Below are 24,633 nucleotides of genomic sequence, written 5' to 3'. Positions count from 1 at the left end.
CCACCAGAATGGCCATTATCAACAAAACAGAAAATGACAAATGCTGGAGAGGATGCGGAGAAAGAGGCACACTTATCCACTGTTGGTGGGAATGTCAAATGGTGCCACCACTGTGGAAGGCAGTTTGGCGGTTCCTCAAAAAGCTGACTATAGAATTGCCATACGATCCAGCAATACCATTGCTGGGTATCTACTCAGAGGACTTAAGGGCAAAGACACAAACGGACATTTGCACACCAATGTTTATAGCAGCATTATTTACAATTGCAAAGAGATGGAAACAGCCAAAATGTCCATCAACAGATGAGTGGCTAAACAAACTGTGGTATATACATATGATGGAATATTATGCAGCTCTAAGACAGCATAAACTTATGAAGCATGTAATAACATGGATGGACCTAGAGAACATTATGCTGAGTGAGACTAGCCAAAAACTAAAGGACAAATACTGTATGGTCCCACTGATGTGAACCGACATTAGAGAATAAACTTGGAATATGTCATTGGTAACAGAGACCATCAGGAGATAGAAATAGGGTAAGATAATGGGTAATTGGGATACAGACTGTGCAATAAGATTGGATACAAAAACTCAGAAATGGACAGCACAATACTACCTAATTGTAATGTAATTATGTTAAAACACTGAATGAAGCTGCATCTGAGGTATAGTTTATTATTATTATTATTATTATTTTATTTTTAATTTTTTACAAATTTTTTCTATTATCGTTTTGTTTCTTTTTCTGTTGTCTTTCCATTTCTTTTTCTAAATCGATACAAATGTACTAAGAAATGATGAATATGCATCTATGTGATGATATTAAGAATTACTGATTGTGTATGTAGAATGGAATGATTTCTAAATGTTGTGTTAGTTAATATTTTTTTAATTAATTAAAAAAAAAAAAGAAAAGTAGTAGAGGCAAAAAATGGTGGTTATCACAGGTAAAGGTGCTCCTATCTTTTACCCCAATACATGGAGTTTGGAGATTTCAAGAGAAACATTAATTATGTTAGGAGTTAACATCCACTTAGAACATGCCAAAACGTTAGAGGTGAAGATGTGAGGGAATTTAAATACCAATATCGACCATTAATGGTAAAGTCTATCTGATAAGTGCTGAGAATGGCAATTCGATGTTGGTCCTCAGAGCCAGGTGGTGAATGGCATATCACTGAGATTGAGTAGAAGAAATAGCTTGAGAAAATAGGACGAACAGTATAGCGGGATGTAAAGGAGAGGATAATGTAGGGAAAAGCCACCTTAGGACACTAGATAATAAAGGGAGAGGTAGGTCATTGGTAAAAAAAAAAAAAAAAATCATCTGTGATTTTTAATCCGTTTAACAAATTGCATACTGCTCACATGGCATTAATATCACAGATTTTATTATAGTCTCTTGTTTACAAGCTCTATATGCCATCCTCTGAAAAATTATGATTGACACTCCCAGCAGACCTTAAACTCAGTGAGGGCAGGAACAGTGTATATTCATTTTCTTTAGTCATCTCAGATGTGGCACAGAGTTGATAGTAGTGTGATAGCCAGGAATTACCAGGGTCAAAAGAGTTGATTTTTCTCTAAAAAGTGATTCCCTTCATCATTCTTTTCTCTACAGCTACATTCTTGTCAAGGATGACAGTAAGCAAAGAATAGAAGCTGTCTTTTTGAAGCTTAACTTTTAGAAAGTTTGGACTTTATACATAAAGCAGGATCATTGCTTCAGAATAGAGATTTCCACAACTACCTCTGCAATTATTATCAGAGATCTGCAAACTACTGCATACAGGCTAGATCCAGCCCACTAGCTATTTTGCTAAATAAATTATGATTGGAACACAGTCATGCTCATTTGTTTATGTAAGGTCTGTCATGGCTCTTGCACTACAAAGGCAGAATTGAGTTGTCACAGAGACCATATGGCCCCCAAAGCCTAAATATTTATTTTCTGCCCCTGTATTTAAAAATATGCCAACTTCTCTTATTAGGAAAATTTAAAACAAAAAGCAAAAACAATTTAATAACCAAACAAGTACAATTTAATAACCAGAATATAACAGCTTTTCTTTATGGCAGAATTTTTTTGAGTCTTTAATATGTCTTATGTAATACGGATTTCCAGGTCATTTCCTAAACATTTTTGACAACACAATTTTTTTTTAATGGATTAAATCTCAAATATGGTGGTCTGAAAATCACCAGTTTGGTAAATGCTGCTATAGAACAAGTACAAAAAAACTTGTTGAATTGAATTGTGTTTTTTACCATTAAATGATCACCTCATCTGATAATATTTAAGTCTGGAATACACTTGTTATTTAAGTCATTTTCCTGATACAATTAAGCCACTTAAAAACCTTCCCTGGCCCACATAAAAGGACCACTTTAGGCTTCCTTGAGGTAAAAGTTATAGCTACCTTGCACTTTAAACAATTAGGTAGAAATTGTCTGAGTGATGTGAATAATTAGTATGAAAACAATAGTCAATGTGCTTGAGGGGAGAATCTAGACTCTTGGATTTAAATTATTTAATCCAATTTAAATGGATCCAGGGATACTAGGCTTTTGGTACATTAATGTGATAGATTTCACAGTTAAAAACTCCATTTTATGTAAAACTATTATATTTTCTTACACTGCTTAAATTATTGCCCTTTGTACATCTAATGAAATAGAATTCGGATCGACCTTCTCATTTTTAGTTCCCATTTGAACACATGCTTTCCTTAAAGTAGGGTGAGGAAGAGCACATGGAGAACTTTTACTTTCCCCCTTCAAGGAATTTATTATACTGGAACTATTGGCATGACCTTGTTGGTATTGGAATCTTATAAACTATTCCATCATCTATTCTATCTTTGTTTCTCTCCTTCTCTTTCTCCCCAATTCCTCTCTCTCTCCCGTTTTACACCTATGCATACATACGCAAGTATGTAAACCCATGAACTCAATGGCCATTAATTATTCTTAGATAAGAAGCTATTCATTTTATATTTGTATTTGAATGATGAAAGTCTATTGGGAATTTATCGTGAACTATAAATGGCAAAATACTTTAGGTCATGAAATTAATATCTCTTCTATTATTCTTTTCATGATTCTATGCACTCATCAACAAAGCGGTATCATGTTTTTTCCAAACTTTGACATGGTCCTTTCTAGGAAACGTTTGTCACCTGAAATATATTATTATATAGAATTTAAATATGTTTACATAAGGAATAAAGCTATTGTCAGAAATATAAAGCCTCATTTGCATATAAATATACTACACAGACATGTTGATGCACACAAATGGGGACTGAGAACACTTAAAAACCCAGCAGATTTTAAAAACTGAATTCATAATTATGGACAAGAGAAAATCATTTCAACTCTTTCTTTCCAAAACTTGACAGATCCATTCACAAAGACTGCTTTTTATGTCACATTTATAATTTACATTGCAGAGATATAACATCATAAAGATATTGTTGAGGTTTTAAATATTTAAAAACATTCAGGTAGCAAATACTTATGGAGTTTCTACAATGCTGCAGTTCTTATGATCAGTGAGGTAAACATACTGATGGACAAAGGAGAATTTTTTTTTAATCTTTATGACAACCTAAATTCTGGTAAGAGGGGTAGACATGACAAAGGTAGGCAGGCGCATGCAAACACACAATATGCATATATCTCACTATTATAAATTATAATTTTGCCTTTCTTATATAAAAGCATTTGTTTCCCTGAAATATTATGCTTTCAGTTCTAACTAAACTCTTTAAATATAATTCCATTCATTACATTCTTGATTTGGAGAATTTATTCTTTTTCTGTATGTGTTTCCCTAAGTTTCTATTTTTGATTAATTTCCATGATGTAAAATAGTATTAGCCCACTAAAACAGATCTTCCTTTGCTCTCATTGAAGGGATTGTTAGCCAAATTTTAATCTAAATTCCCTTTTTCCTGTTCCCAAAGTTCTAAAAGCCATTTTTTCCGCAATTAAAACACAAGCCTCACTTCAGAAACACATAAAAGAAAATTGATTTTCATCCTGAAAATGTCAAACTTATGCCCATAATACTCTGCTATGGTTTTCTGAAACAACAAAGTTCAAAAAGAGCCACCGACCTGATGGGCCTTTGACACGTGATGATGGATTTAAAGTGTCTACAAATTTTACAGACAGAATATCCTCCAAGAGAATGAGACAATCAATGAAGAATAACAAATCTGAACAGGGTAACGGACTTGCTTGTTTTAAATATATTAAAGGAAGAACAACTGGTATTTCACATCTCTGAGGAGACACTTTGTACACTCTGTGATTAACTCCTTTCTTTCTTTCTGGCTTCGATGAATCAGATATGCATATTTCGGCTTAAACAGAGTGACCAAAGCTTATAAATTAAACTTCATGCATTGTTGATGAATGTAACCAGATACGCAGATCCAATGTATTGCATTTCTTCAAGGAATCAGCAAAATACATAAAAAAGATAACTTAAAAAAAATTTAACTTCTACTCACCTTATTGTCTTGTCTCTCTGTCAACTGGTGTGTTTAGTAACTTCTGCTGTTTCTTTTGAATGATGTTTTCATTTCCCTATTGGAAAAAGTTATCAATCAATATGACATCGAAGACTTTACTCCAAGTGTAGAACATATGAGCAATTCAGTTTCCTACAGATTATACTCATGTTTGAGACTGATTACTGTAAACTCTGAAAAGTAAATTTTACAAACATTAAGTTTGTAAAGTTGTGGAAGCAAGACACATCTGATATAAAACTAAACCCTCAAAATATATGCCATCATCTATACTCCAGGTTACATTATTTATTTAGGAAACTTGGAAAACAATTCCAGCTACATACATTCTGAAGCAATTTGGCTAGAGTCCTAACAAGGAAACACAGCCCAAACAGATCCAGGACTAAGGAGAACTAGGTTAAGGAAGTTATTTACTTTAGCAACTAAAGTTACTTTTGATTTCATATCATATTTAGCTTGCAGCATTTTATACCATACCATTACTAACCTAGATTCACAAATTTTGTACCCATGTTTTGTTTTGTTTTTTTTCCACAGAGAAATAATAAAACAACGCAAAATCTTAAAACATTGAGTTTTGAACTTCTTTCAAAGTAGAAAACATATATAAATAATTTGTAGCTCCTACAGATCCATAGTTAGTACTGCACTGAATATGAACATATCAGAATATTTAAAAACTTGATATAGCTATAGTCTGTTTCAAACATCCATAAAACTACATCAAATATATGGACGTTATGAGTTGAATTTTGTTTCCCCAAAAGATATGTTCTAATCCTAATCCCCAGTATTTAAAAATGTGACCTTATTTGAAAATAGGACCATTACAGAAGGAATTAGCAAATTAAAATGTCATACTGGAATAAGGTGGGCCCTTAATCAAATATGACTGGAGTCTTTAGGAGAAAGGAGAGGAGACACACACACGTGCAGAAGACAACCATGTAATAATGGAAGCAGAGACTGAGTTGCACAACAAGTCAAGGAATGCCAAGGATTACTGGCCACCACCGGAAGCCAGGAGAGAGGCATGGAACAGATTCTTCTCTATTAACATCAGAGGGAGCATGGCCCTTTGTTTTTGGATAGCTAGACTCTGGAGCTGTGGGAGAATAAATTTCTGCTGTATTTATTCAAACAAATAAATCATTCAAACAAAAAGTACCATCTTGTAGTGGTATTTTGTTATAGCAATTCTAGAAACTAAGACAGTGGGATTATCAAATGCACTTAATTAATGGAAAAACAAAAACTATGATTTGTTTCTCACAATAAATATTGCCTGGAATCTACCTACTAAGTGGAGATAATTAGTCAAAACTATGTTTTTTTAACAGTCTTGCTAAAATTATCTATTTTAAATATCAAACAAATGCAATGAAAAAGAAGATAAAAATTCAGAAAAATCTAGGCCATATCATTAAAATGTTGAAAAATGGTCTTTTTTCATGAATATATATATTTACATAAGATTAAAATTAGTACATACAAAATAATTTTTATACTACACTGGGATTAAGAAACATTTAACTTAAAGGGAAAGATGAATAGGAATAGGACAGTTTTCAAAATAAAAGTTTTAAGCAACATATTTTTCTTTTTTTTTTTTCCACAATAAAAAGTAGGGTTAACATCAGTATATAACAGATAAGTGGAACTTTTTCAATTAAATTATAAATTGTACTTTATAAGAGCCTCAAAATTTTATACCACTGCTTAACAAGCCCTCTGCTGCCTCTTGGTAATATCTGAGTCATTTTTGTATGACTCTAAGGTCAGACAGAACACATTTGAAAAACTCCTGAAATTGGTCATCCTTTAATATATATTTTAGCAATAATAACTGTAAAAACATATTGCAGTTGAATAAAATTGAATTTTTTCTATTGATTCAATGAACGATGACAACATTTAGAGGAAAATTATTAGTGACCTTCAGCCTTTGAGAGTAGTTCAAATTCTAGAAATAGCTAGATTTTCCTCGAGGGTTCTCTACATTTCTGAATAGTGTGGAAACCTGTTCCAAATAAATCATTTAGACTGCATATTGGGTCCATGTTTAAAATAATGGGTGACCTAGATTAATTTTCTTTGTCTCCATCAGCCTGCCAGCCTAGCTTCTGGAGTGTTCGGAGCCTTTCCCTCCCCTCCCCTGACGTCCTTGAAACTAGCCTTTCAGCTGTGTAACAGTGTAGACAAATCGTAATTCAGATAGCAGAAAACAAAAGGGGGAGGGAGAAATAGACAATTTAGTACCAGCTACTTCAACCTAAACCTCTCCCCAAGCTCCCTTTCCCTCTTTGGCTAGAAGGCTTACTGGTACTTTCCCATTTCCCTTACCCTGGATTGTACAACTCACCCACCCCTGTCTTCCTTGTTTTCTCTCTTCTACCAAGGTAGCTCTAAATAACGTCATCCTTGGTTGTTTAACATAGTTCAGTGAAGTTTTTCTATGATGTGGGATTGCTCATCACGATTTCTGAATAATGATTACACATTTGTAAAACATAGTAGAAATTGTAGATGTGTAATTTCACACTTAGAGCATTTAATGCCCCATGAACAGGGGATAGAAGATGAATAAAAAGGAAACTTGTATAATTTCAGTAGAATCAAAATTGTATGTGTGTGAAAGAGTTAACTGCATGTGATTGTGTGCATGTGCTATTAGTATATTTGCAAAGACCAAACAATTACTTAAAATTTTCACTTCTTTAAAAGTTTCTATTACCAAACCTAGATTTGGGATGTTATGAATCAGAGTTTATATCTCAAGTGTAGATCTTGAATTAATATACAATTCATATGTTTTCAAAAATTGGGAGGTAAAACAGACGTGGTATCTTAGAATTTGTATCAACTTTCTGAGCTAATTCATATATTCCACAATAGCATAAAACACAATTCCTCAACATTAACATCAAAAACTATCTTTATACTGATATTGCAACAGAAACCTGCTTGAATCTATGTAGTACCAAGAATCAATGCAAGATTTCCTAATTGCTCTGGACTGTCCTAATATTAACTAGAACAAATAACAGATGAACATATTGTATTAATTTAAAACATATACAGTTCCATGCACAGCATTTTGGAAGTGTGCCATTTTGGAAGTGAGTTTGATAAACTCAAACTAGTATGGCAATTCCTTGCCCAGAAAAATATTGTTTGCTTTAGAAAATCTTATTCATGACTGACCCCCATGGTGTTGTAAGACAACATTTAACCAACAAGATATATTGTTCAACTGCATTTCAGCCCTTTGACAGAGTCACTAAAGGTGTAACCACATGCAAATTTATAGTGTAATCGAATTGAAAAATGACTCCACCTATGATAATTCCTGAATAATGAAGGGATTTGACATCATTTACGGTAAAATACTGCATGCTTCATAAGAGGAAATTTCAGTCTCTGAAAACTTCATTCACAAAAGGGCAATACTTTGCATTTTGAACCCATAATTAAACACAAGAGAACTGTAAATCAGCTAAAAATATGGAATTATGTGGTGTTTACTATCTGTATGAGCTTGTGTGTGCATGCATATAACTTACAACCAATTATCAGAAGCAATTATTTATATAAAAAAGCATAAACAACAGCACTTGCATAGGTGTGAAGTGAAAGTAGAAATATTAGTACAATTAACTGAATGCTGAAAATGTTTAAGAATAACGGAGTAGCTGTTTGACTCATCAAAATGGTGGCTTGAGCCACTTCAGGGTTCTGCCTCACACAGTAGCTTTAAGCAACAAGAGCTAAAGGTAAGATCTCTTGGCTCATGCTCTGGCTGGTCCCTTCCCAGCCCCTCCCCAGTTCTGAGCAGAGCCTGCCCATGCTCCCAGCTCCCAGTAAGGGCCCTTGTTCCCAGTGTGGAAGGAACAGATCCTCATGCATGTACTGGAAGTGTATATGTTTGGTCACAAACCAGCAAACAACCCGGGCACTGACTGGGGATGCGCCATTGCAGACCTTGTCTTGTATGTAGGAGAAGGCTCACGGATTGCTCCTGCAGACACTGTAGAGAACTGTCAAATGGCAGCAGCCTGGGGCAAAGTTTTGCTATCTGAGGGACATACACTGCACTGAACAGGACCATGAGGAAGCACTGTTTCCTGGGGAAGAGGGGACACTTGGATGCTTGCTAATGGAGAAATTTCTAGGGCCAAGCCCCCATTCCCAGGACAAGATACTGCAAAACAAAGCCCCAAGAGGACCCCATCTTTTCGCCAGGGGCTATTCTCTAACTGCATTGCATAGCTAAACCTTGAAAGAGAGTACTCTCAGAGGATAATCAGAAATACTGGGAAAAGTGGTCTCTTTTTATTTTTTACTTTTCTTTTCTTTCTTTTTTGTTAGTTTCTAGCATTCAAGAAAATTTCAATCCTAACAGTAGCTGGATATAAGCTCAAAGACCAGATGTCTCCATGTTTGAATATCAGATATAACACATTAAAATATCAAAATGTCCAAACTACAGTCAAAGATTACAAAGCATACAAAGACCCAAGCAACGATGGATTGTCCAAAGTGGCAGAACAAAGCATTAGAAATTGTCGATAAGGAATATCTGCGCTTGAACATACCAAAGACTTAAATATGCTCAAACAGTTATAAGGAAACATGGATAAATAATGCAAGAAAATCAGGAAAATAAAAAACAGCATAGAAAATATCAATAAAGAGATAGAAATAATGAAAAGGAACTAAACAGAGCTAAAGATCATAAAACAGAAATACTAAAAAAAAATCCCTAAAGGAGTTCAGCAGCAAATTGCAACTGGTAGAAGAAAAAGTCAGTGAACTTGATGATAAGACCATTGGAATGCACACTAAAGGGCAGAAAGAAAAAAGAATGAAGAAAAGTAAACAGAGTCTGAGAGACTTGTGGGGAATCATATACAGATCGTTGGAGTTCAAGAAGGAGAAGAAATAGAAAAAATATTTAAAGAAATAATGACTGAAAACTTCCCAAATTTAATAAAAGACATGAATATACACATATAAGAATCTCAATGGATTCCAAAGGATGCTAATGAGAATTTTGTAGGTTGAAAAGAAATTAAAACTAGACCATAGATCAAAGTTGTATAAAGAAATAAAGAACTCCTACAAAGGTAATGACAAGTGTAAATATAATTGCCATTTTATTATAATTCTGGTTTGTAACCCCACTTTTTACTTTCTACAGAATCTAAAATGAAAATGTACAAAGTAATGACAAATCGATGATCTGGAACTTGTAAGGTATAAATATGCTATTTGAGATAAAAAAAAAAACTACATAAAGGGTGATGGAGGGGCCAAGGAACACAATGTGTGAATGCTATTTATATAAGTTGGTATCAAATCAAACAACATTGTTAGAGATTTAAGATGTTAAATTAAAGCTCCATGGTAACCACAAAGAAAATATTGGAAAAATATGTGCAGAAAGAAATGAGAAAGACCTCTAAAGGATTGACTACGAAAATAACAAGGGGATTTCATAGACATTTCCCCAAAGAAAATGAATAAATTGACAATAAGTGCATGAAAACATGCTCAATACAATATGCCATTAGTGAAATCCAAGCCAAGACCACAGTGAGGTACCAGCTCACAGCCACCCAAATGACTATTATTTTAAAAAAAATAAGAAATAACAGGTGCTGGTAAGGATGCAGAGAAATGGAAACCTTAATACACTGTTGGTGGGAATGTGGAATGGTGCAGCCCCTGTGGAAAACACTTTGGCAGTTTCTTGAAAAGTTAAACATTATGTCCCTGACAATCCTACTTCTAGTAGTTGTATACCCAAAAGAAATGAAAGCAAGGACTCAAAATGAACAGATATTGTACACCAATGTTCAAAACAGCCTTATTTGCAGTGGCTAAAATGGGAATGAAGCTTGAAAGTTCATCAGTAGATGAATCGATGGACATGGTGCATATATGCAGTGAATATTGGTCAGCCCTAAGAAGGAATGAATTTCTGCTACATGCTGCCACCTGGATGAAACCTGAGGACATAATTTTGAGTGAAATAAATGCAGATACAGAGGAACAGATATTGTCTGATTTCACTTACATGAAATGTAAGAAAAAGAAAGAAATGTTTAATGGTAGGAAAGATTTTCTAGAATCCAGGACACGAAAGTCATTTAAAATTTTATAAATATACTTCATACACTTTAGAAAGAGTGACATTTTCTTACTGGTTGCCATGAAATGTATTCCACGATATTTGATTTTTTTTACAAATCTAGGTATTCTCCAAAAGGACAAAATACTATTCTTGTCTTAAAAGCACTTAGAAAATGAACCTTATTTGAGTGACAAAAGATATATAAACTATTTGTTTTCAATCAGAAGCATAAATTTTACTTCAGAAAAAAAATGTCAGTATGTTAGGGGACTCTAATAAGAAAGAGTACTTTTTTTATGAAGAGAAATGTTGTTGCTATAATTATTTATCACTGTCATTTTTTAAATCTAAATAGTCATCTAATAAAATATTGCAGTTATTCTTCTTTTGTTTTAAGATAAGAGCACAAAACAGTCAAATGAAGACATGGCCTTTGATTTATTTTTCTTTAAATACTCTAACTTAGCAAAAGAAAGGACATAATATCTTAGAAAAGGCTGCTGAGTGAACAGGGTTTTGTTCACAGCCAAGGTGATTAATACATGACTTTGGATAAAACTTAGTGACCATTTTGCACAAGATGTTCAATAAATGACCACTTCAGAACATTTGGATATTATAAATCATTATAATACCAGTTTGAAATGTAAAAGGTCTTCTAATACGCAGCATGCTACAATAATTCCATGAAATTATTTTCAGTATAGTTCAAGAGTTTGCATCTGGTCATTATTTTTTCCTGCTGAGAGCGCTCAAACAGAAGACACCATTCTTTAAACTGTGTTTGGTAGAATATTTATGCTATAATTAGAATGCAACAAAAAGTTCAAAGGTACAAAAAGGAGAAATGGGAACGATGTATGTTAAAACAAGGGCAAAATTTAAATAGATGCATCTATTTAAAAATATGCTTCTTTTAGATTGTCTCTGTTTGAGAAAGCTTTCATTAGGAATAAGCCTTTTTTTTTTGTAAATTGGGATCAGCTTCTCAAGTTCTAAAAGACTTTTGAATGCAAAGGTCTACATAAAAGATTCATCCTATGCAAATTTCAGCACAAGTTGTCTGAATCATATTGCAGAGACAAGTGGCTGCTCACTTTCATTCAAATTTCATTTTATCACTTCTCATACAAACATACATAGAATGACATTTGACTAATGCTGATGAAATCTATTAATTCTGCAGAAAACTGATTTTTGCTTTTTAATCGGCAAGGAAAACCACATTAGCATTCCCGGTTACATTTTCAATGTTTTTCTTCCCCCTCATGGGGAGCCTACAGAATCGCCCCATAGCAAAGCCCCGGTTAAGGCCTCTCTGAACCACTTGTTCTGGGAGGAAAGTGGCAATAGAGGAATAAAGTTTGCCTTACGTGATGGTTTGGAGGCAGAGCTGACTTACATATGAGTTCCTCCCCTAAAAATCTGTCATAATTTACATGTCCATCCACTTCCAAGATTTAGCTTCCAAGATTTAGCTATTCTCATGCAAAATAAAAGTTAACTTCAAAGGTGAAACTCATATGGCATTGTTTACTTTGTATTTTTTAAATACGTGTGTAGTTGAATGTTTGAATGAGCTTGGTCTTCTTAAAGCTGTGTGTTGATTTTGACAATTTATTCATTTTTTTAACTACATTATAACTTTTTTACGTGCTACATATATCATATCATCAAATGGCAAAAGCCAGTAAAATATGAGGTCTACCTAATAATCTGGAAATTAGATCATTTAGCTCCATAGTATTGACTATGAAATAATTCCTAAAGCTTTCTTAATGTCTATTTTTAACAAAGTTAGGGACTTTTAATCCTTTTTCATTTTCCTAAAAGATTCAATAGCGTTTGCTGTTTCCTGTCTTTCTAAAAAATACCACCCTAATTTCTCATTATATAAATTTATCTATGCCCCTCTATTACTGTAACAGACTACATTTAAGCACTGCTTCTTGAAGGCATTTAAGATGGCACAAATTCCCAATATCTTAGAAAGAGGTACATGCAATACATGCAGAACATTACTTAAAAATCAACAATTTAAAAAACCCATAAAAATAAAAATTAGTATTCATATCTGAGAAAACTTTCACATTATTATGAAAGATTATCAATTATATTTCTCCTGTCAAAAGGTCTGTATTAAGTACTAACACACTATTTAATTAATACTAGTGAAAAAACAAACAGTTGGAGGGACAACTGTTGCTTCCAACATCCATAACCATACCGTGATTAAGTGGGTCATAATCTCATTATCCATTCATGTGATTTTCTTTGTCATAGCTTAAGTTTAAATATGTCCTTTATGATTTACAACACGACAATATTTACTAATAGTGGACTGATCATCAAAGAGATCAATTTATCAGTCAAAATAATCTTATTATTGCATAAATCTCCCTTGCAGGTTGTTTATGGCTGTATAATGAGCATAACAAGGAAACGGGGACATATTCTTCCTTCCTACTCTACATATTTTTTTTATTATTGATAAGAAGGGTTTTTTTATTAATTAAAAAATTAACTAACACAACATTTAGAAATCATTCCCCACGCTACATATTTTGACTGAATTAGCTAGTTAGTTGTGAAATAAGTATTTTTTACCCATTTCTCTCTATATTTGCAAGTCGTTTGCCTAGAATGAGCAAGTCAGACTTTTTTTTAATCTTAAAACACAATCATCAGAATTTTCATCTATTTTTGTCCTCAGAATTTAAGATGCAAATTCTATTACATACACATAAAGAATTTTTAATGTATTGTTTAACAGTCTATTTCTCTAAAAGAAAAACCCTCCCCCATTTCTTACATTATTTACTGTTTAAATGCCACAAACCATCTTCTTACCATAAAAGCAATGAAATAGCTTCATTTGTCTGTGACTGCAAAAAGGTCAGTCAGTACAAATATTTTATAGTGTATTTGATGGGACACTAGTGATTTTATTTCCACTTTCCAGACTTTGACTTTGTTTTGGGTTCTACAGAAGCCTTATACCTTAATGCTTAAGAGCTTTGATGTACATAAATTTGTATTCAAATCTCAGCTCTGCATCTTATTACCTCTCTTCATATCTCTGACAATAAGTTTCTTATCTGCAAAATAAGAACTTTAATATTCTCAGAACTGTTTACTGAAATAATTAAAATGATATATGTACACTTGTTAGGTAGAAAATAGGTAGGGAAGGGTGAAGGAGGATGTCGAGGTGGAAGTGGTGAGGTTTGGGCTGAGACTGGGGGTAGAAGTGCTGAAAGAAAAAGCAAAGAAGGTGCAGGAAGTATGCCAAACCACTGGGCCGCATAGTTCCGTCAAGGGACATGATGAATAGGTTAATCATTGCATGGGGACACAAGGCAGAGCAAGGGGGAGCAAGGCAGAGCAAGGGGGAGCATGCTCAGTAAACATGTAGAAAAACACAGTAGGCATAATGCATAATGAAAAACACAGACTAGGTAATGAATGAGACATAAGGCCAGCTCAGCATAAGCATGCACAGTACATAGGGCTCCTCGACATAAGCATGTGCATTATGCCCAACTGAGACATTAGAAAAGGGTGTAACTTTTTAGAGGAAGGGGCCAGCCAGCTCCAGCTGAGCCCATCTGAAAGGGTGCTAAGCTTGCTTGTCCTTGCTTATTAAAGTTGATTTCTGAAAGCCACCTGCAAGACTGACGAAATTCTTTTCAGCACCGCCACACCAAGGTACTTCTGGTGGGTAATACACTGACCCAAGTTTTTGCAAGGATGTGGATCAACAAACCTATTTATTGCTAGCTAGAGTTGTAAATTTATTCAATCACTTTGAAAAATGTTGGCAGTTATCTACACATGCCTATAGCATGACCCAGAAATTTCAGTTCATTATGAAAATACACAAGAAGGAGGAGTGCATACATCCATTAAAAGAATGTTTATATCTGTTTTAATCAAAGGACCCCAGACTAGAAAATATTCAAATATCCATCTTTATAAACATGCAAAATGAACTGTGGTCAATTCAAAGAGTAAACAAACTATGAATACACACATGATCATTATATTCAGCAAAGAAACCAGATAAAGAATAGTGTTACTGCATGATTCATTCATATGAATTTCAAGGACACACAAAACAAATCTATGATAATAGCAGAATAGTGGTTACTTCCCAGGGTGGGATATAGACTCTGAAGTTTCAAGGAAAATTTCTAGGGTGATAGAAGCTTCTTAATCTTGATCGGAGTGGTATTTATGGAGGTATATGCAAAAATAAGAATTTACCAAGGTTTATACATACGGAAAATTCAATACATTGTAGAGAAGAAGCAAGCAGTTTAGTCTAAGTTATGATTTAATTAAAAATTATAGTTAAAGCTGTTTACATACAACCTGGTATATAACAACTGTTCGATAAAGGATAGTTACAGATTAAAATAATACCATCCAAAATATTTTGAAATCAATTTCTAATTACATTTGGGAAAATTAGAACTGATAAAAATATTATTTATTGGTGAAAAAAACACACCTCATAATTAGATGTTTAGAGCGTCACTAGATTAATTTTTTAATTATTCAGTAACTGGCCACACAGTCTGTAAGTATCATCATAATCATATACTGAAGTCCAGGACACCAACCACACACCATTAAAATATTACGCAATTTAGTAGGGAGCACCTACATATTTAGATTAAGTTCAGAACACTTTAGAGAAAAAAATAATTTTCCATCCATTTATGAAACCTATAAGAAGTTTGATGAAACTTTTTAGTGTTTAAACCCAAGATCTGTTATAGTAGACCTCATAGGCATTACTCTTCAAAAAACAGCTGACCCACTTATAAATTCAAACTAAATTATCTTATTACTTTTTTACACTTAATAGAAATGATAATCAGATTCAGTCTCCTGTATATAATAAATCATTTTGATAAATCCATTTTGACAGATGTCTTAGATGTCTTAGACTGCAAAAATACTGTGTTCTTTTCAAAATATTGGAATAATGTACTTTCATATTTCTAACCAGTTTCATAATAATTAATCAGCGACTATAGCAGAGATATTGATATGCTTTTTACTGTTTTCATCCAGTCTTGTATTAAATTTCTTAGGTATTAAAAACTAATTTTTCAGTCACATTGAACATTATTTTCTTATGACAGCTTAAGGCTAAATTTTCATTTTTGTGACATATCCTGTTATTTCTTAGTAAAACCATTTGAACATGCTCAATCTCATTTTTATACACTCTTCTAACAATATTTTCCAGATACAAGTATAGATAATTATTTGTTCACTTAGGAACAACTCTCTGACTTCTTTGATAATTCTAAGGCACTTATGGTCCCAAGTATCCCAATACACTAAAACTCCTTTCTGAAAGTTTTCTGTATCTTTTCCAATGAATTGGGACAGTTTTCATCCGTAGTACTCTGTGATGAGAACTGTTTAGCCCAGATTGTAGAGGCAAGAAATTTTCCTGCAATGTACTTTCAATATATGTTTTTTGCTATAGATAGGAAAACCTAGCAAATCCTTTATTTTATACATATATATATATATATGGAGTAGATTCAGAAGCCTAATTTAAATCAAATAAGGATACCTAATGTCTTTGTTTCCCAGCTGCAAAACAAATACCATACAGTGAATTGGCTTAAACAGTGGAAATTTACTGACACAATTTTGAGGCTAGAAGAAGTCCAAAATCGAGGTGTGAGCAAGGCAGTGCTTTCTTCCTGAAGACGGTGGCATTGTAGGGTTGGCAGCTGATGTTAACTGGCCCTTGCCTTTTCTGTCATGTAGCGGCATCTTTTCCTTTCTGGTTTGCATGGCGTAGAGTTCCTGGTTCATTTTCCACTGACTTCCTCGTCTGTGTTCAGTTGGCTTCCAGCTTCTGGTTGCTCCTCATGGCTTCTTTTCCATGTAAAATTCCTTTACTTAAACAAAGTGCGACCATGTTGATTGAGGCCCCTTCTCATTCAGTTTAGGGACACCTTAACTAACAACATCTTCAAAGGACCTATTAAGGACGAAGGGATGAGACCAGAACATGAATTTGTGGGGGACACGATCCAATCTCTAATAGTTATCTGGACCCCCAGAAGGCATGTTCTTTTGAAAAGCAAAATATATTTGTTCCATTATGATATCTCAAAAGCTTTAAACCATTTTAGAACAATGCTAAGTACAAAGTTTCATTAAAATCAGTATGAGTGTGGTCCATCCTAAGGAAAATTTTTCCTTTCTCTCTGTGGTCCTGTAAAATCTAAAAGAGAAGTAATCTGCTCCCAATGTACAATGGTGGGACAGACATAGGTTAGACATTTCCATAAGGGAGATTTTGGAAGGAAATCAATGATCACAGCTTCCAAACAAGTCTGAAATCCAGCAGGGATACCTGGAGTTGATGCTATGTCCTCTAAGCCTGCGGGAGCAGCAGCTCCACCTCTCCCAAGCCTTTATGCAGCATCCATGCTCTCCCTTAAAACTGGGGAGTAGTCCCCAACCTCACTGAACATCTGAGTGGCAGCCAGGATTTCCTAGGGTGCAGATTTATAGGCCCCACCTTCTCCTAGCTTTAGGTGGTAGCACCCTCATAAATGTTGGGGTGAAAAGTTCACACCCTTCAACTACTAGAGCAGATGGTCTCTCAACCCCACTCCCCTGTTGTAGGGGCAGACCTATTCTTTCCACACACAAGAAGACCTCTTGGCTTCCATGGTTCAGCCCCTGAGGTAATTCTTACTTCAGATTGTCCCTTCTCGATCTCTTTCAGTCCAGGCCAGCAGTAGTTCCATTCATACATATTTTGCAAAGAGACCTTGTTGACTTTGGAGGCATTTCAAGCAGCTTCAAACCTGTAAGAAAATAGAATGTTCCAGAGAACTTCTTAGATAACTGCATTTCCAATCTTGACTTCCACTGAAATGGCTGACTGAATTCATGCTCATCCACATCCTCTTTAGCAAAGGATCGCTCAGGTAAACCTTCAGATGAACCCTGTCCCCTGGGGACTCACTTCCCAAAACTCAGGGAAGTCCTAGTCTCAGAGCACACTATTTGGATAGGCTCAGAATTTTCCAAATCAAAGATATCTGGTTTCTTTGTGTTAACAAGTTCAGTTCTCAGTTTATCTCTTTCCTCTCTCATTTCACTATAAGTTTCAAGGAGGAATCACATTGTACCTTCCACATCAAGCTTGGAATCCTCCTCAGCTAAATACCCAAGTTCATAGTTTTCAGTTCTGCCTTCATCCAACTTCAGAAGACAATTTTGTCAAATTCTCTGCTACTTTATAACAAGGATCAACTTTCCTCCAATTTCTAATAATATTTTCTAATAATCATTTTCTTCTAAGGGTTTATCAGAAATGCCTTTAACATCCATATTTCCACCAACAGTCTCTTCAAAGCAATCTGGGTTTTTCCTTCAAGCACCTCATAATTCCTATAGCCTTTACCCATTATCCAATTCCAAAGCCATTTCCACATATTTAGGTACTTATGATAGTTTCTCCATTACCAAAAACTGTTTTAATTTCCTTATTGCGAAAGCAAATACCATATAGTAAGTTGGCATAAACAATGAGAATTTATTGTCTCGTGGTTTTAAAGTTCAAAGTTCAAAATCGAGGCATCAACAAGGTAATATTTTCTCCTCAAAGACAGTTGTCTTCTGGGGTTGGCTGCCAACGATCCCTGGTCTTTGGCATTTTTCTGTCACATGGCAATGCATATGGTGGCATCTTTTCTTTTCTTATTAAGGTTCCTTTGACTTCCAGTTTCTGGAGGGTCCTCCTGGCTTCTCCTCTCCAGGCCCAATCTCTTTTGCATAAAAAAACTTCAACAGTATGCATTAAGGTCCACTCCTATCAGTTTGGGCACACCTTGACTAATAGCATCTTCAAAGTCCTATTTACAAAGGTTCCCACCAAGATGACCAGGAATTGGGACCTGAATATACCTTTTGTGGGGAACATGATTTAATCTCCAACATCTAGGTATCCTATATAATACGTTCACATATAGTGTGTACTCCATATACTCAATCCTTAGGTGCAGACAACATCAAAGTATAGACATTTTTGACTTGACACTTAACCAGGTCCTATTACATTATGTACCCACCATACAGGCTTCTGGCAATAGTTTTCATCTCTGATGGTCATTCTGTTTCTCCCTGATCAGTACTCCCTTAGTATTTTGGATACATTCGTTGTTCTCTTCCATGTCCTGCCCTACCTGTAGTCTCATATCCCACTCTTTTTGCAAAGCTGAAATTATAGGAGTATAGCATCTGTGATGGTACTTTTTTATATTTTAATGTAATAGTTTGTCAGAGGTACAAGGCTTTGGGATGTTGCTTTATATAATGGAATTGATACCAAGGTCAGTAGGAATGGACATACATATGAAGCTTTAAAATTATTTTTCTTATGTGATTCAAGGTACGTTCCTTTATTCTTCTTTCCAACCTTTTAATTATCAGATGAAACACACCATTAGAGTTAGTTGCTAAACTACAATGATTTCCTGTCTTACACATTCACATATACAAAGATTCATGGCAATTTTAAAATTTTAAGTATTTCATTTTCTCGTCTGGGTCTTTATTTCATGTTCCTTTCCTATACTAAGCCACAGAAATTTATTGTTTGTTGAACTTATGTAAAAATGTCTAGCATAATTTCTGGCAGATTAACTCCCCATTGCCCTTCAGTTAAATACAGTCCTGTAAATAACTCATCACATTTATTACTTTACTGGGTTCCAAAAGGATTTGCTTTCCATTTTTAATATAACTATATTGTTTTATTTTTACTAAAATGTTTACCTTAACTATTCACACATAATACCCTCAGTCATGTACTATCAATCTGCTTTTAAATGCTTGAGTTTAGTCCTGGAAAAATCTCGTTACATTACATGTTTAGACCTCCAGGATATACGGGAGGAGCAACCATGACTTTTACCCTTGGATATCTTCAAAGTAATATAAATAAATAGCTCACAAAAAAATAGATGTATTAATACTAATACTAATAGTGCTTAGTTTGGGAAAATACATTGAGAGAGTATAAAATGGCAGTTTGGGTAGAACAAGTGTAAAACTACAACAGTTCTATGAAAAAAATGACATACCATGTTATTCATAATAAAGAAAAATAACTTACATTTTAAACAAATCTAAATCTTAAAATTATCACCTTTTTTACTTAGCTTTATCTTAATTCTTTCCTTTATTACACAATTCTAATAAAATTCCCCTTACCAGGAACTTAAATTGTAGTTGAAGACATAAAGAACTAATGGGAGGTGGCTAATTATAGACAAATTAAATATATCTTTGTCCTTAAAATGATTCAATTCTTTGTGTTCTATTAGAATATCTTCATTGTAAGCAGGTTGCTTCTATATAGAGTCCAACTGTAACACCTCCAAAACCTCTAGTTTTTATCAAAATAAAGATGAATTGTTCCTTACAGAGTTTCATTAACTTATTCTAAAATATTTGTAAATATTTATTTAATAAAAAGTCAGGAAATCTACTCTGATTAATCCTTTATATTTAAATTGTCTAAACCTCAGTTAATGACACTGTCATTTAGGCATGTTTTCCAATTCACAAGAATTACATAAAGTGAGAAGAGATTTGGAGCGTTCCTAGTATCTTACTTGTGTGATAGATGTTTGTGGAACAGAGTCTTAGATCAATGTGTTCTATTAAAGATGGTTTAATCAAGCAATAGTAAGGGAGTCTATGAGATCTGTAAAATTATCTTCATGGAAACTTTAATAAGACTGACACAACAACAACAAATTATTGGTAATGTTTAAAAATTAGTGATCCATATTCTTCCAAAAAAAGAAAAATAATAAGCCCTAGAAGAATAGAGCATTCTCACAAGCAAAAATGGACAACACACAACGCAACCTGATTTCCTGTTCTTGGCATGTTTTGGCCGACTAGTCATTCTCAGAGCAAGTTAGAATCCAAGGAAATCTTTTATTCAATATGATAGTAAAGAATTTGGCTACCAAGGTGTTAAAGCTGAAAAACACCCATATCTGTTAACCCAAAACTGCACATATCTGTTAAGAAGCCACCACTGTAGCCTAGATAAACAGCTTCACTCACCAACTCCACAAGACCCACTCACTGCGGTGTTTATAGGCTCTCTCAAAATTTCAGCGAAGTGGGTCATTCCCTTTTTCCTTTGCAACAGTATTTATAAGGACTTCTCAGCCCAAGCAGCTCTCTCTTTTTCTTCACTATGCTAGCTCAGTTGGTCTCTGCCCCTCATGTTGGCACTTGCCACACACCATCCAGCAGGATGGTTGAATCTTCTATTGGTAGACTAGATGTGGAATTTGAACTGTAGAGATTGTTCTACACATTTTTCATTTTACTTTTCCTAGCATTCTCTTGTCATTATATATGACATTAACCCTTGATTGTCTCAGGAATATAGAATTAAGAAATCAAATGATATGACCAAAGAAACACCAAGTTTGGTATCAAACCTGAGTTCAAATCCCCACTCTCCCACTTGTCGTTGACCCTGTATTTGATCTCTTTTAGGCTCAGTTTAATATCATTTAAAATAGGGGTGATCACAGCTAATTTTGGAATTATTTCTCAGATTATCACTTAATAAGTAGCACCTACTTTCTGCAAGGCTCTCTTCCTATAATGCTTTGAAACTCCAGCAAAAGTAAGAAAAGTGCTCTCCAGCATGAAGTAAAATAAACATTTGCACATTTCTCCAGAACTTTCCCAAAATATTTCCCAAACATTTGCTGAACGTGTCCTGAGACAAGTACCCTACTCTTTTTTATTTGTTTGTTCTCATCAGAGTCTCAGAGCAGGGTATATTGTTCAAACAACACAACAAAACATTATAAATCTCAAATGCTCAAGACATGAGAGAAGTAGTTAGCAAAAGAATAGACTTCATTTTATACTATATTCTTTCTCGAAGAAATATTTTGCTATCTATGCATATAAATAAATAATATCTTTAAAAGATAAAGGATCTGTGTTTTCTCCCTTAATTATCATAGTCTATAACGTCTATATTGCTTCAATATCTGAGAAAGAGTTGAGAAGGAAATGTGAAACAAGCACTCACTACATTAACTGGTTCCTTCCTCTCAGCTGACATAGGCTGAAATACCAATGCCTTAGAGAGAAGGGGCTATGTTTTGGAATTCTTCTTTTGTCTCTCCTTAACTAAAACCACTGGGAAGTTATGTACAATACCTTTAACCAGCTAGTTATTTTATGATATTATTAATAGCAGAAATTGATGTTTGGCAGGAAAAATAATTGTTCTTACAGTGGCCAAGAAGACAAAATATATCCTATACTCACATACAAAGGAGTGATTCTTCTCTGTAAATGGATATTAAATGCCTGGGAAGTTGACTCAGAATATTTCAAAAGAGGGTGTGCTGTTTGCTGGGTCACAATTTTGTTGAAGTTGTATTCCTAATATCTCTAATATAGAAATGTGGGAGTTTCAAAGACGACCCCAAAGGAATCACACTCTAGCACCTAATTAACATCAATATCTGAGATTTCCTGACCTACATATTAAGGTATTGCTTGTTTTTTCCAACAAAAGGTTTTCCTTGTTAAAAGTAAATGGAATTAGTTTTGATTTTCATAGATGAAAGATCTCTCTCGCTCATCACACACACATGCATATGCATGTTTTGTATATATACATGTATGTATACATGTGTACGTATGCACACTATATGTACACACATATATGCACATGCAATATTTTTCATTGTAATATATGAATGAAAATATATATAATAAAATAAATATAAAATGCACCTGTATAAATAGATTTCATTTTCTACCCTCTCAAAATAAATAAGTTCTTTTGAAAACTGCACAATTTAAGAAAGGGAAAGTGACTTTTGCCTGGGAGTATTTATACAAATTTATATACCACTTTGTGTAAGAGGGATTACCCTTGACAGGAATAGCCTGCACTTCGTCCATTATAGTGTACGGTTTTAATGTATTCTGTCCCTCACAGGGTTATGTCAGAAACTATAAGTTGCCTTTTACCACTATTGGAGATAGTCAATATATACCTAGATTAGGGATCATTAGAAAGAAAAGCTGAATACAATATGTTGAATAAACAATTTTTATATGAAGCTAATACATACAATATGTTCATTTGCTTTCATTGCACTTACATTTAAGGCCAGCTGCAGTATTAACTCTTTTTGGAAACTCTCACACCCAAAATTCATGTCTCATAAAATTAAAGGAGAAAGTCAGCAGATTTAATTATCGTTGATCAAAACAATTTTGACATTTATTTAAACTAAAACTTGCATTATATGTTATATAATGATTTCTATTTTATCCCCTATTCAGGTTAATAATTTCAGCATTTTATGAACTTTTTTTTGACAGAAATGAATAAAGAAATTTAAATGGTTTGATTTAGATATAAATTAATAATTAAACAAATTCAATTAAACTACACTAAGTTATGCACTTCATCTATGAAGGATGATTGTATTTTTTCCACTTAAGTGGATTTCACTAATTTCTCATGCATTCAATACTTGAGTTTTTTGTCTTCCATGCTTATAAAATAAAAATTAAATATCTACTTGAATACATGGGAAACTCATAGTTTTCCATTTAGATCTATTGTGTGTGTCCTTGACACAAATAGGGGTGTTGTAGCTTGATATACAATTAGGTTAACTTCTGGGCATCTAAATAATGATAAGGCCATAATCCAATAATTCCAGCAATGAAAAGGAATTAAGTAAATAATGATAGTGCAAGCTAATATTTGTTGCATGCTTACAATGTGCCAGACACAGTGCTAAATTACATATACATGTGTACATATACGTGTGTGAGGTACATGTGTATCATTTTCACATCTTAATAAAATTATAAATCTGGTCCTATTCTAATCATTGTATAAATAAAGAAAATGAATTCTAGAGGAGCTAAGAATCATGACATCTTGGCCAAGATCTGATGTTTGCAAAGCAGTGATGTTAACTATGTTATACCACCTCTTAAATATATTACAATGCCCTTCTCCACTCTTTAATGTTTAACCAATTTCTCATGAGTTTCATTAATTAAAACTTTCTCATTTTAACATTCTTTTCTCTGAAACCAAGAATATTGTAAGAATGATAATAGCACTTATAGTCCTTCTACCATATACCAAACTGTTCGATACAGTTTACATATTTAACTCATTTAATTCTAATAGATATGCAGTAAAAGATAAACTATTATTATTAACTTTTACCTATAAACTGAGGCATTGGTAGAAAAAAACTTGCTTTAAATTTAGAATACAATAGGTATGATATATTAACCCAGGCAGTCTTGTACCAAATCCTGTTTTCTCGATCATCACTACACTTGTTTTCAAAACAAAGATTTATGACATTCCTTGTTCTCAACTAGATTATTATTGTGAAGGAAAAAGAAGACACATACACATAAAATAACTAGAAATATATACCAAAACATGATGAGTGATTAAAATATATATGTAATATGAATGAGAAATGCTATTGGAATTTAGAGGTGGAAAATTCTGTCTCTTCTTCATTTTTTGCATTCTCACAGGCTTTGTCTGACCCTCTCTATGCAGCCACATCCAATTCAACCTATATTAAAGATATTCAAGCAACTTGTGCTACCTCTGAACTAGCTGGGTCTCATTCTTTTGCTCTGCCTTGTGTAGCAGTAGTTACATCATATGAACACACACTGCACATACACAAGACATAGAGGAATTGCAATTCCTTTTTAGTTCATGTTATAAATATAGAAATGGGACAGAAACACATCCATGATATGTTTAAGTAAAATTTTGAATGCAAAAATCAAATTATAAAAAAATACGAACTAAAGTCTTTCTGTATCAGAAAATGATTTTTAGA

The 24,633-nt window shown here is 33.8% G+C and overlaps 1 protein-coding gene across 1 annotated transcript in view; it reads right to left on the bottom strand.

Annotated features, from left to right (window-relative positions):
* PCDH15 (protocadherin related 15) overlaps positions 1-24,633 on the bottom strand; it is a 1,748,268-nt gene that overhangs the window by 1,327,317 nt on the left and 396,318 nt on the right. The window contains exon 2 of the mRNA XM_077125289.1: positions 4,525-4,600. The gene's annotated coding sequence lies outside the window, so the exon portion shown is untranslated. The remainder of the gene's footprint in view (positions 1-4,524; positions 4,601-24,633) is intronic.

This window comes from Tamandua tetradactyla, chromosome 13 (assembly GCF_023851605.1).
Source record: "Tamandua tetradactyla isolate mTamTet1 chromosome 13, mTamTet1.pri, whole genome shotgun sequence".
NCBI lineage: Eukaryota > Metazoa > Chordata > Mammalia > Pilosa > Myrmecophagidae > Tamandua > Tamandua tetradactyla.
This window is presented reverse-complemented; position numbering and strand designations above follow the sequence as displayed.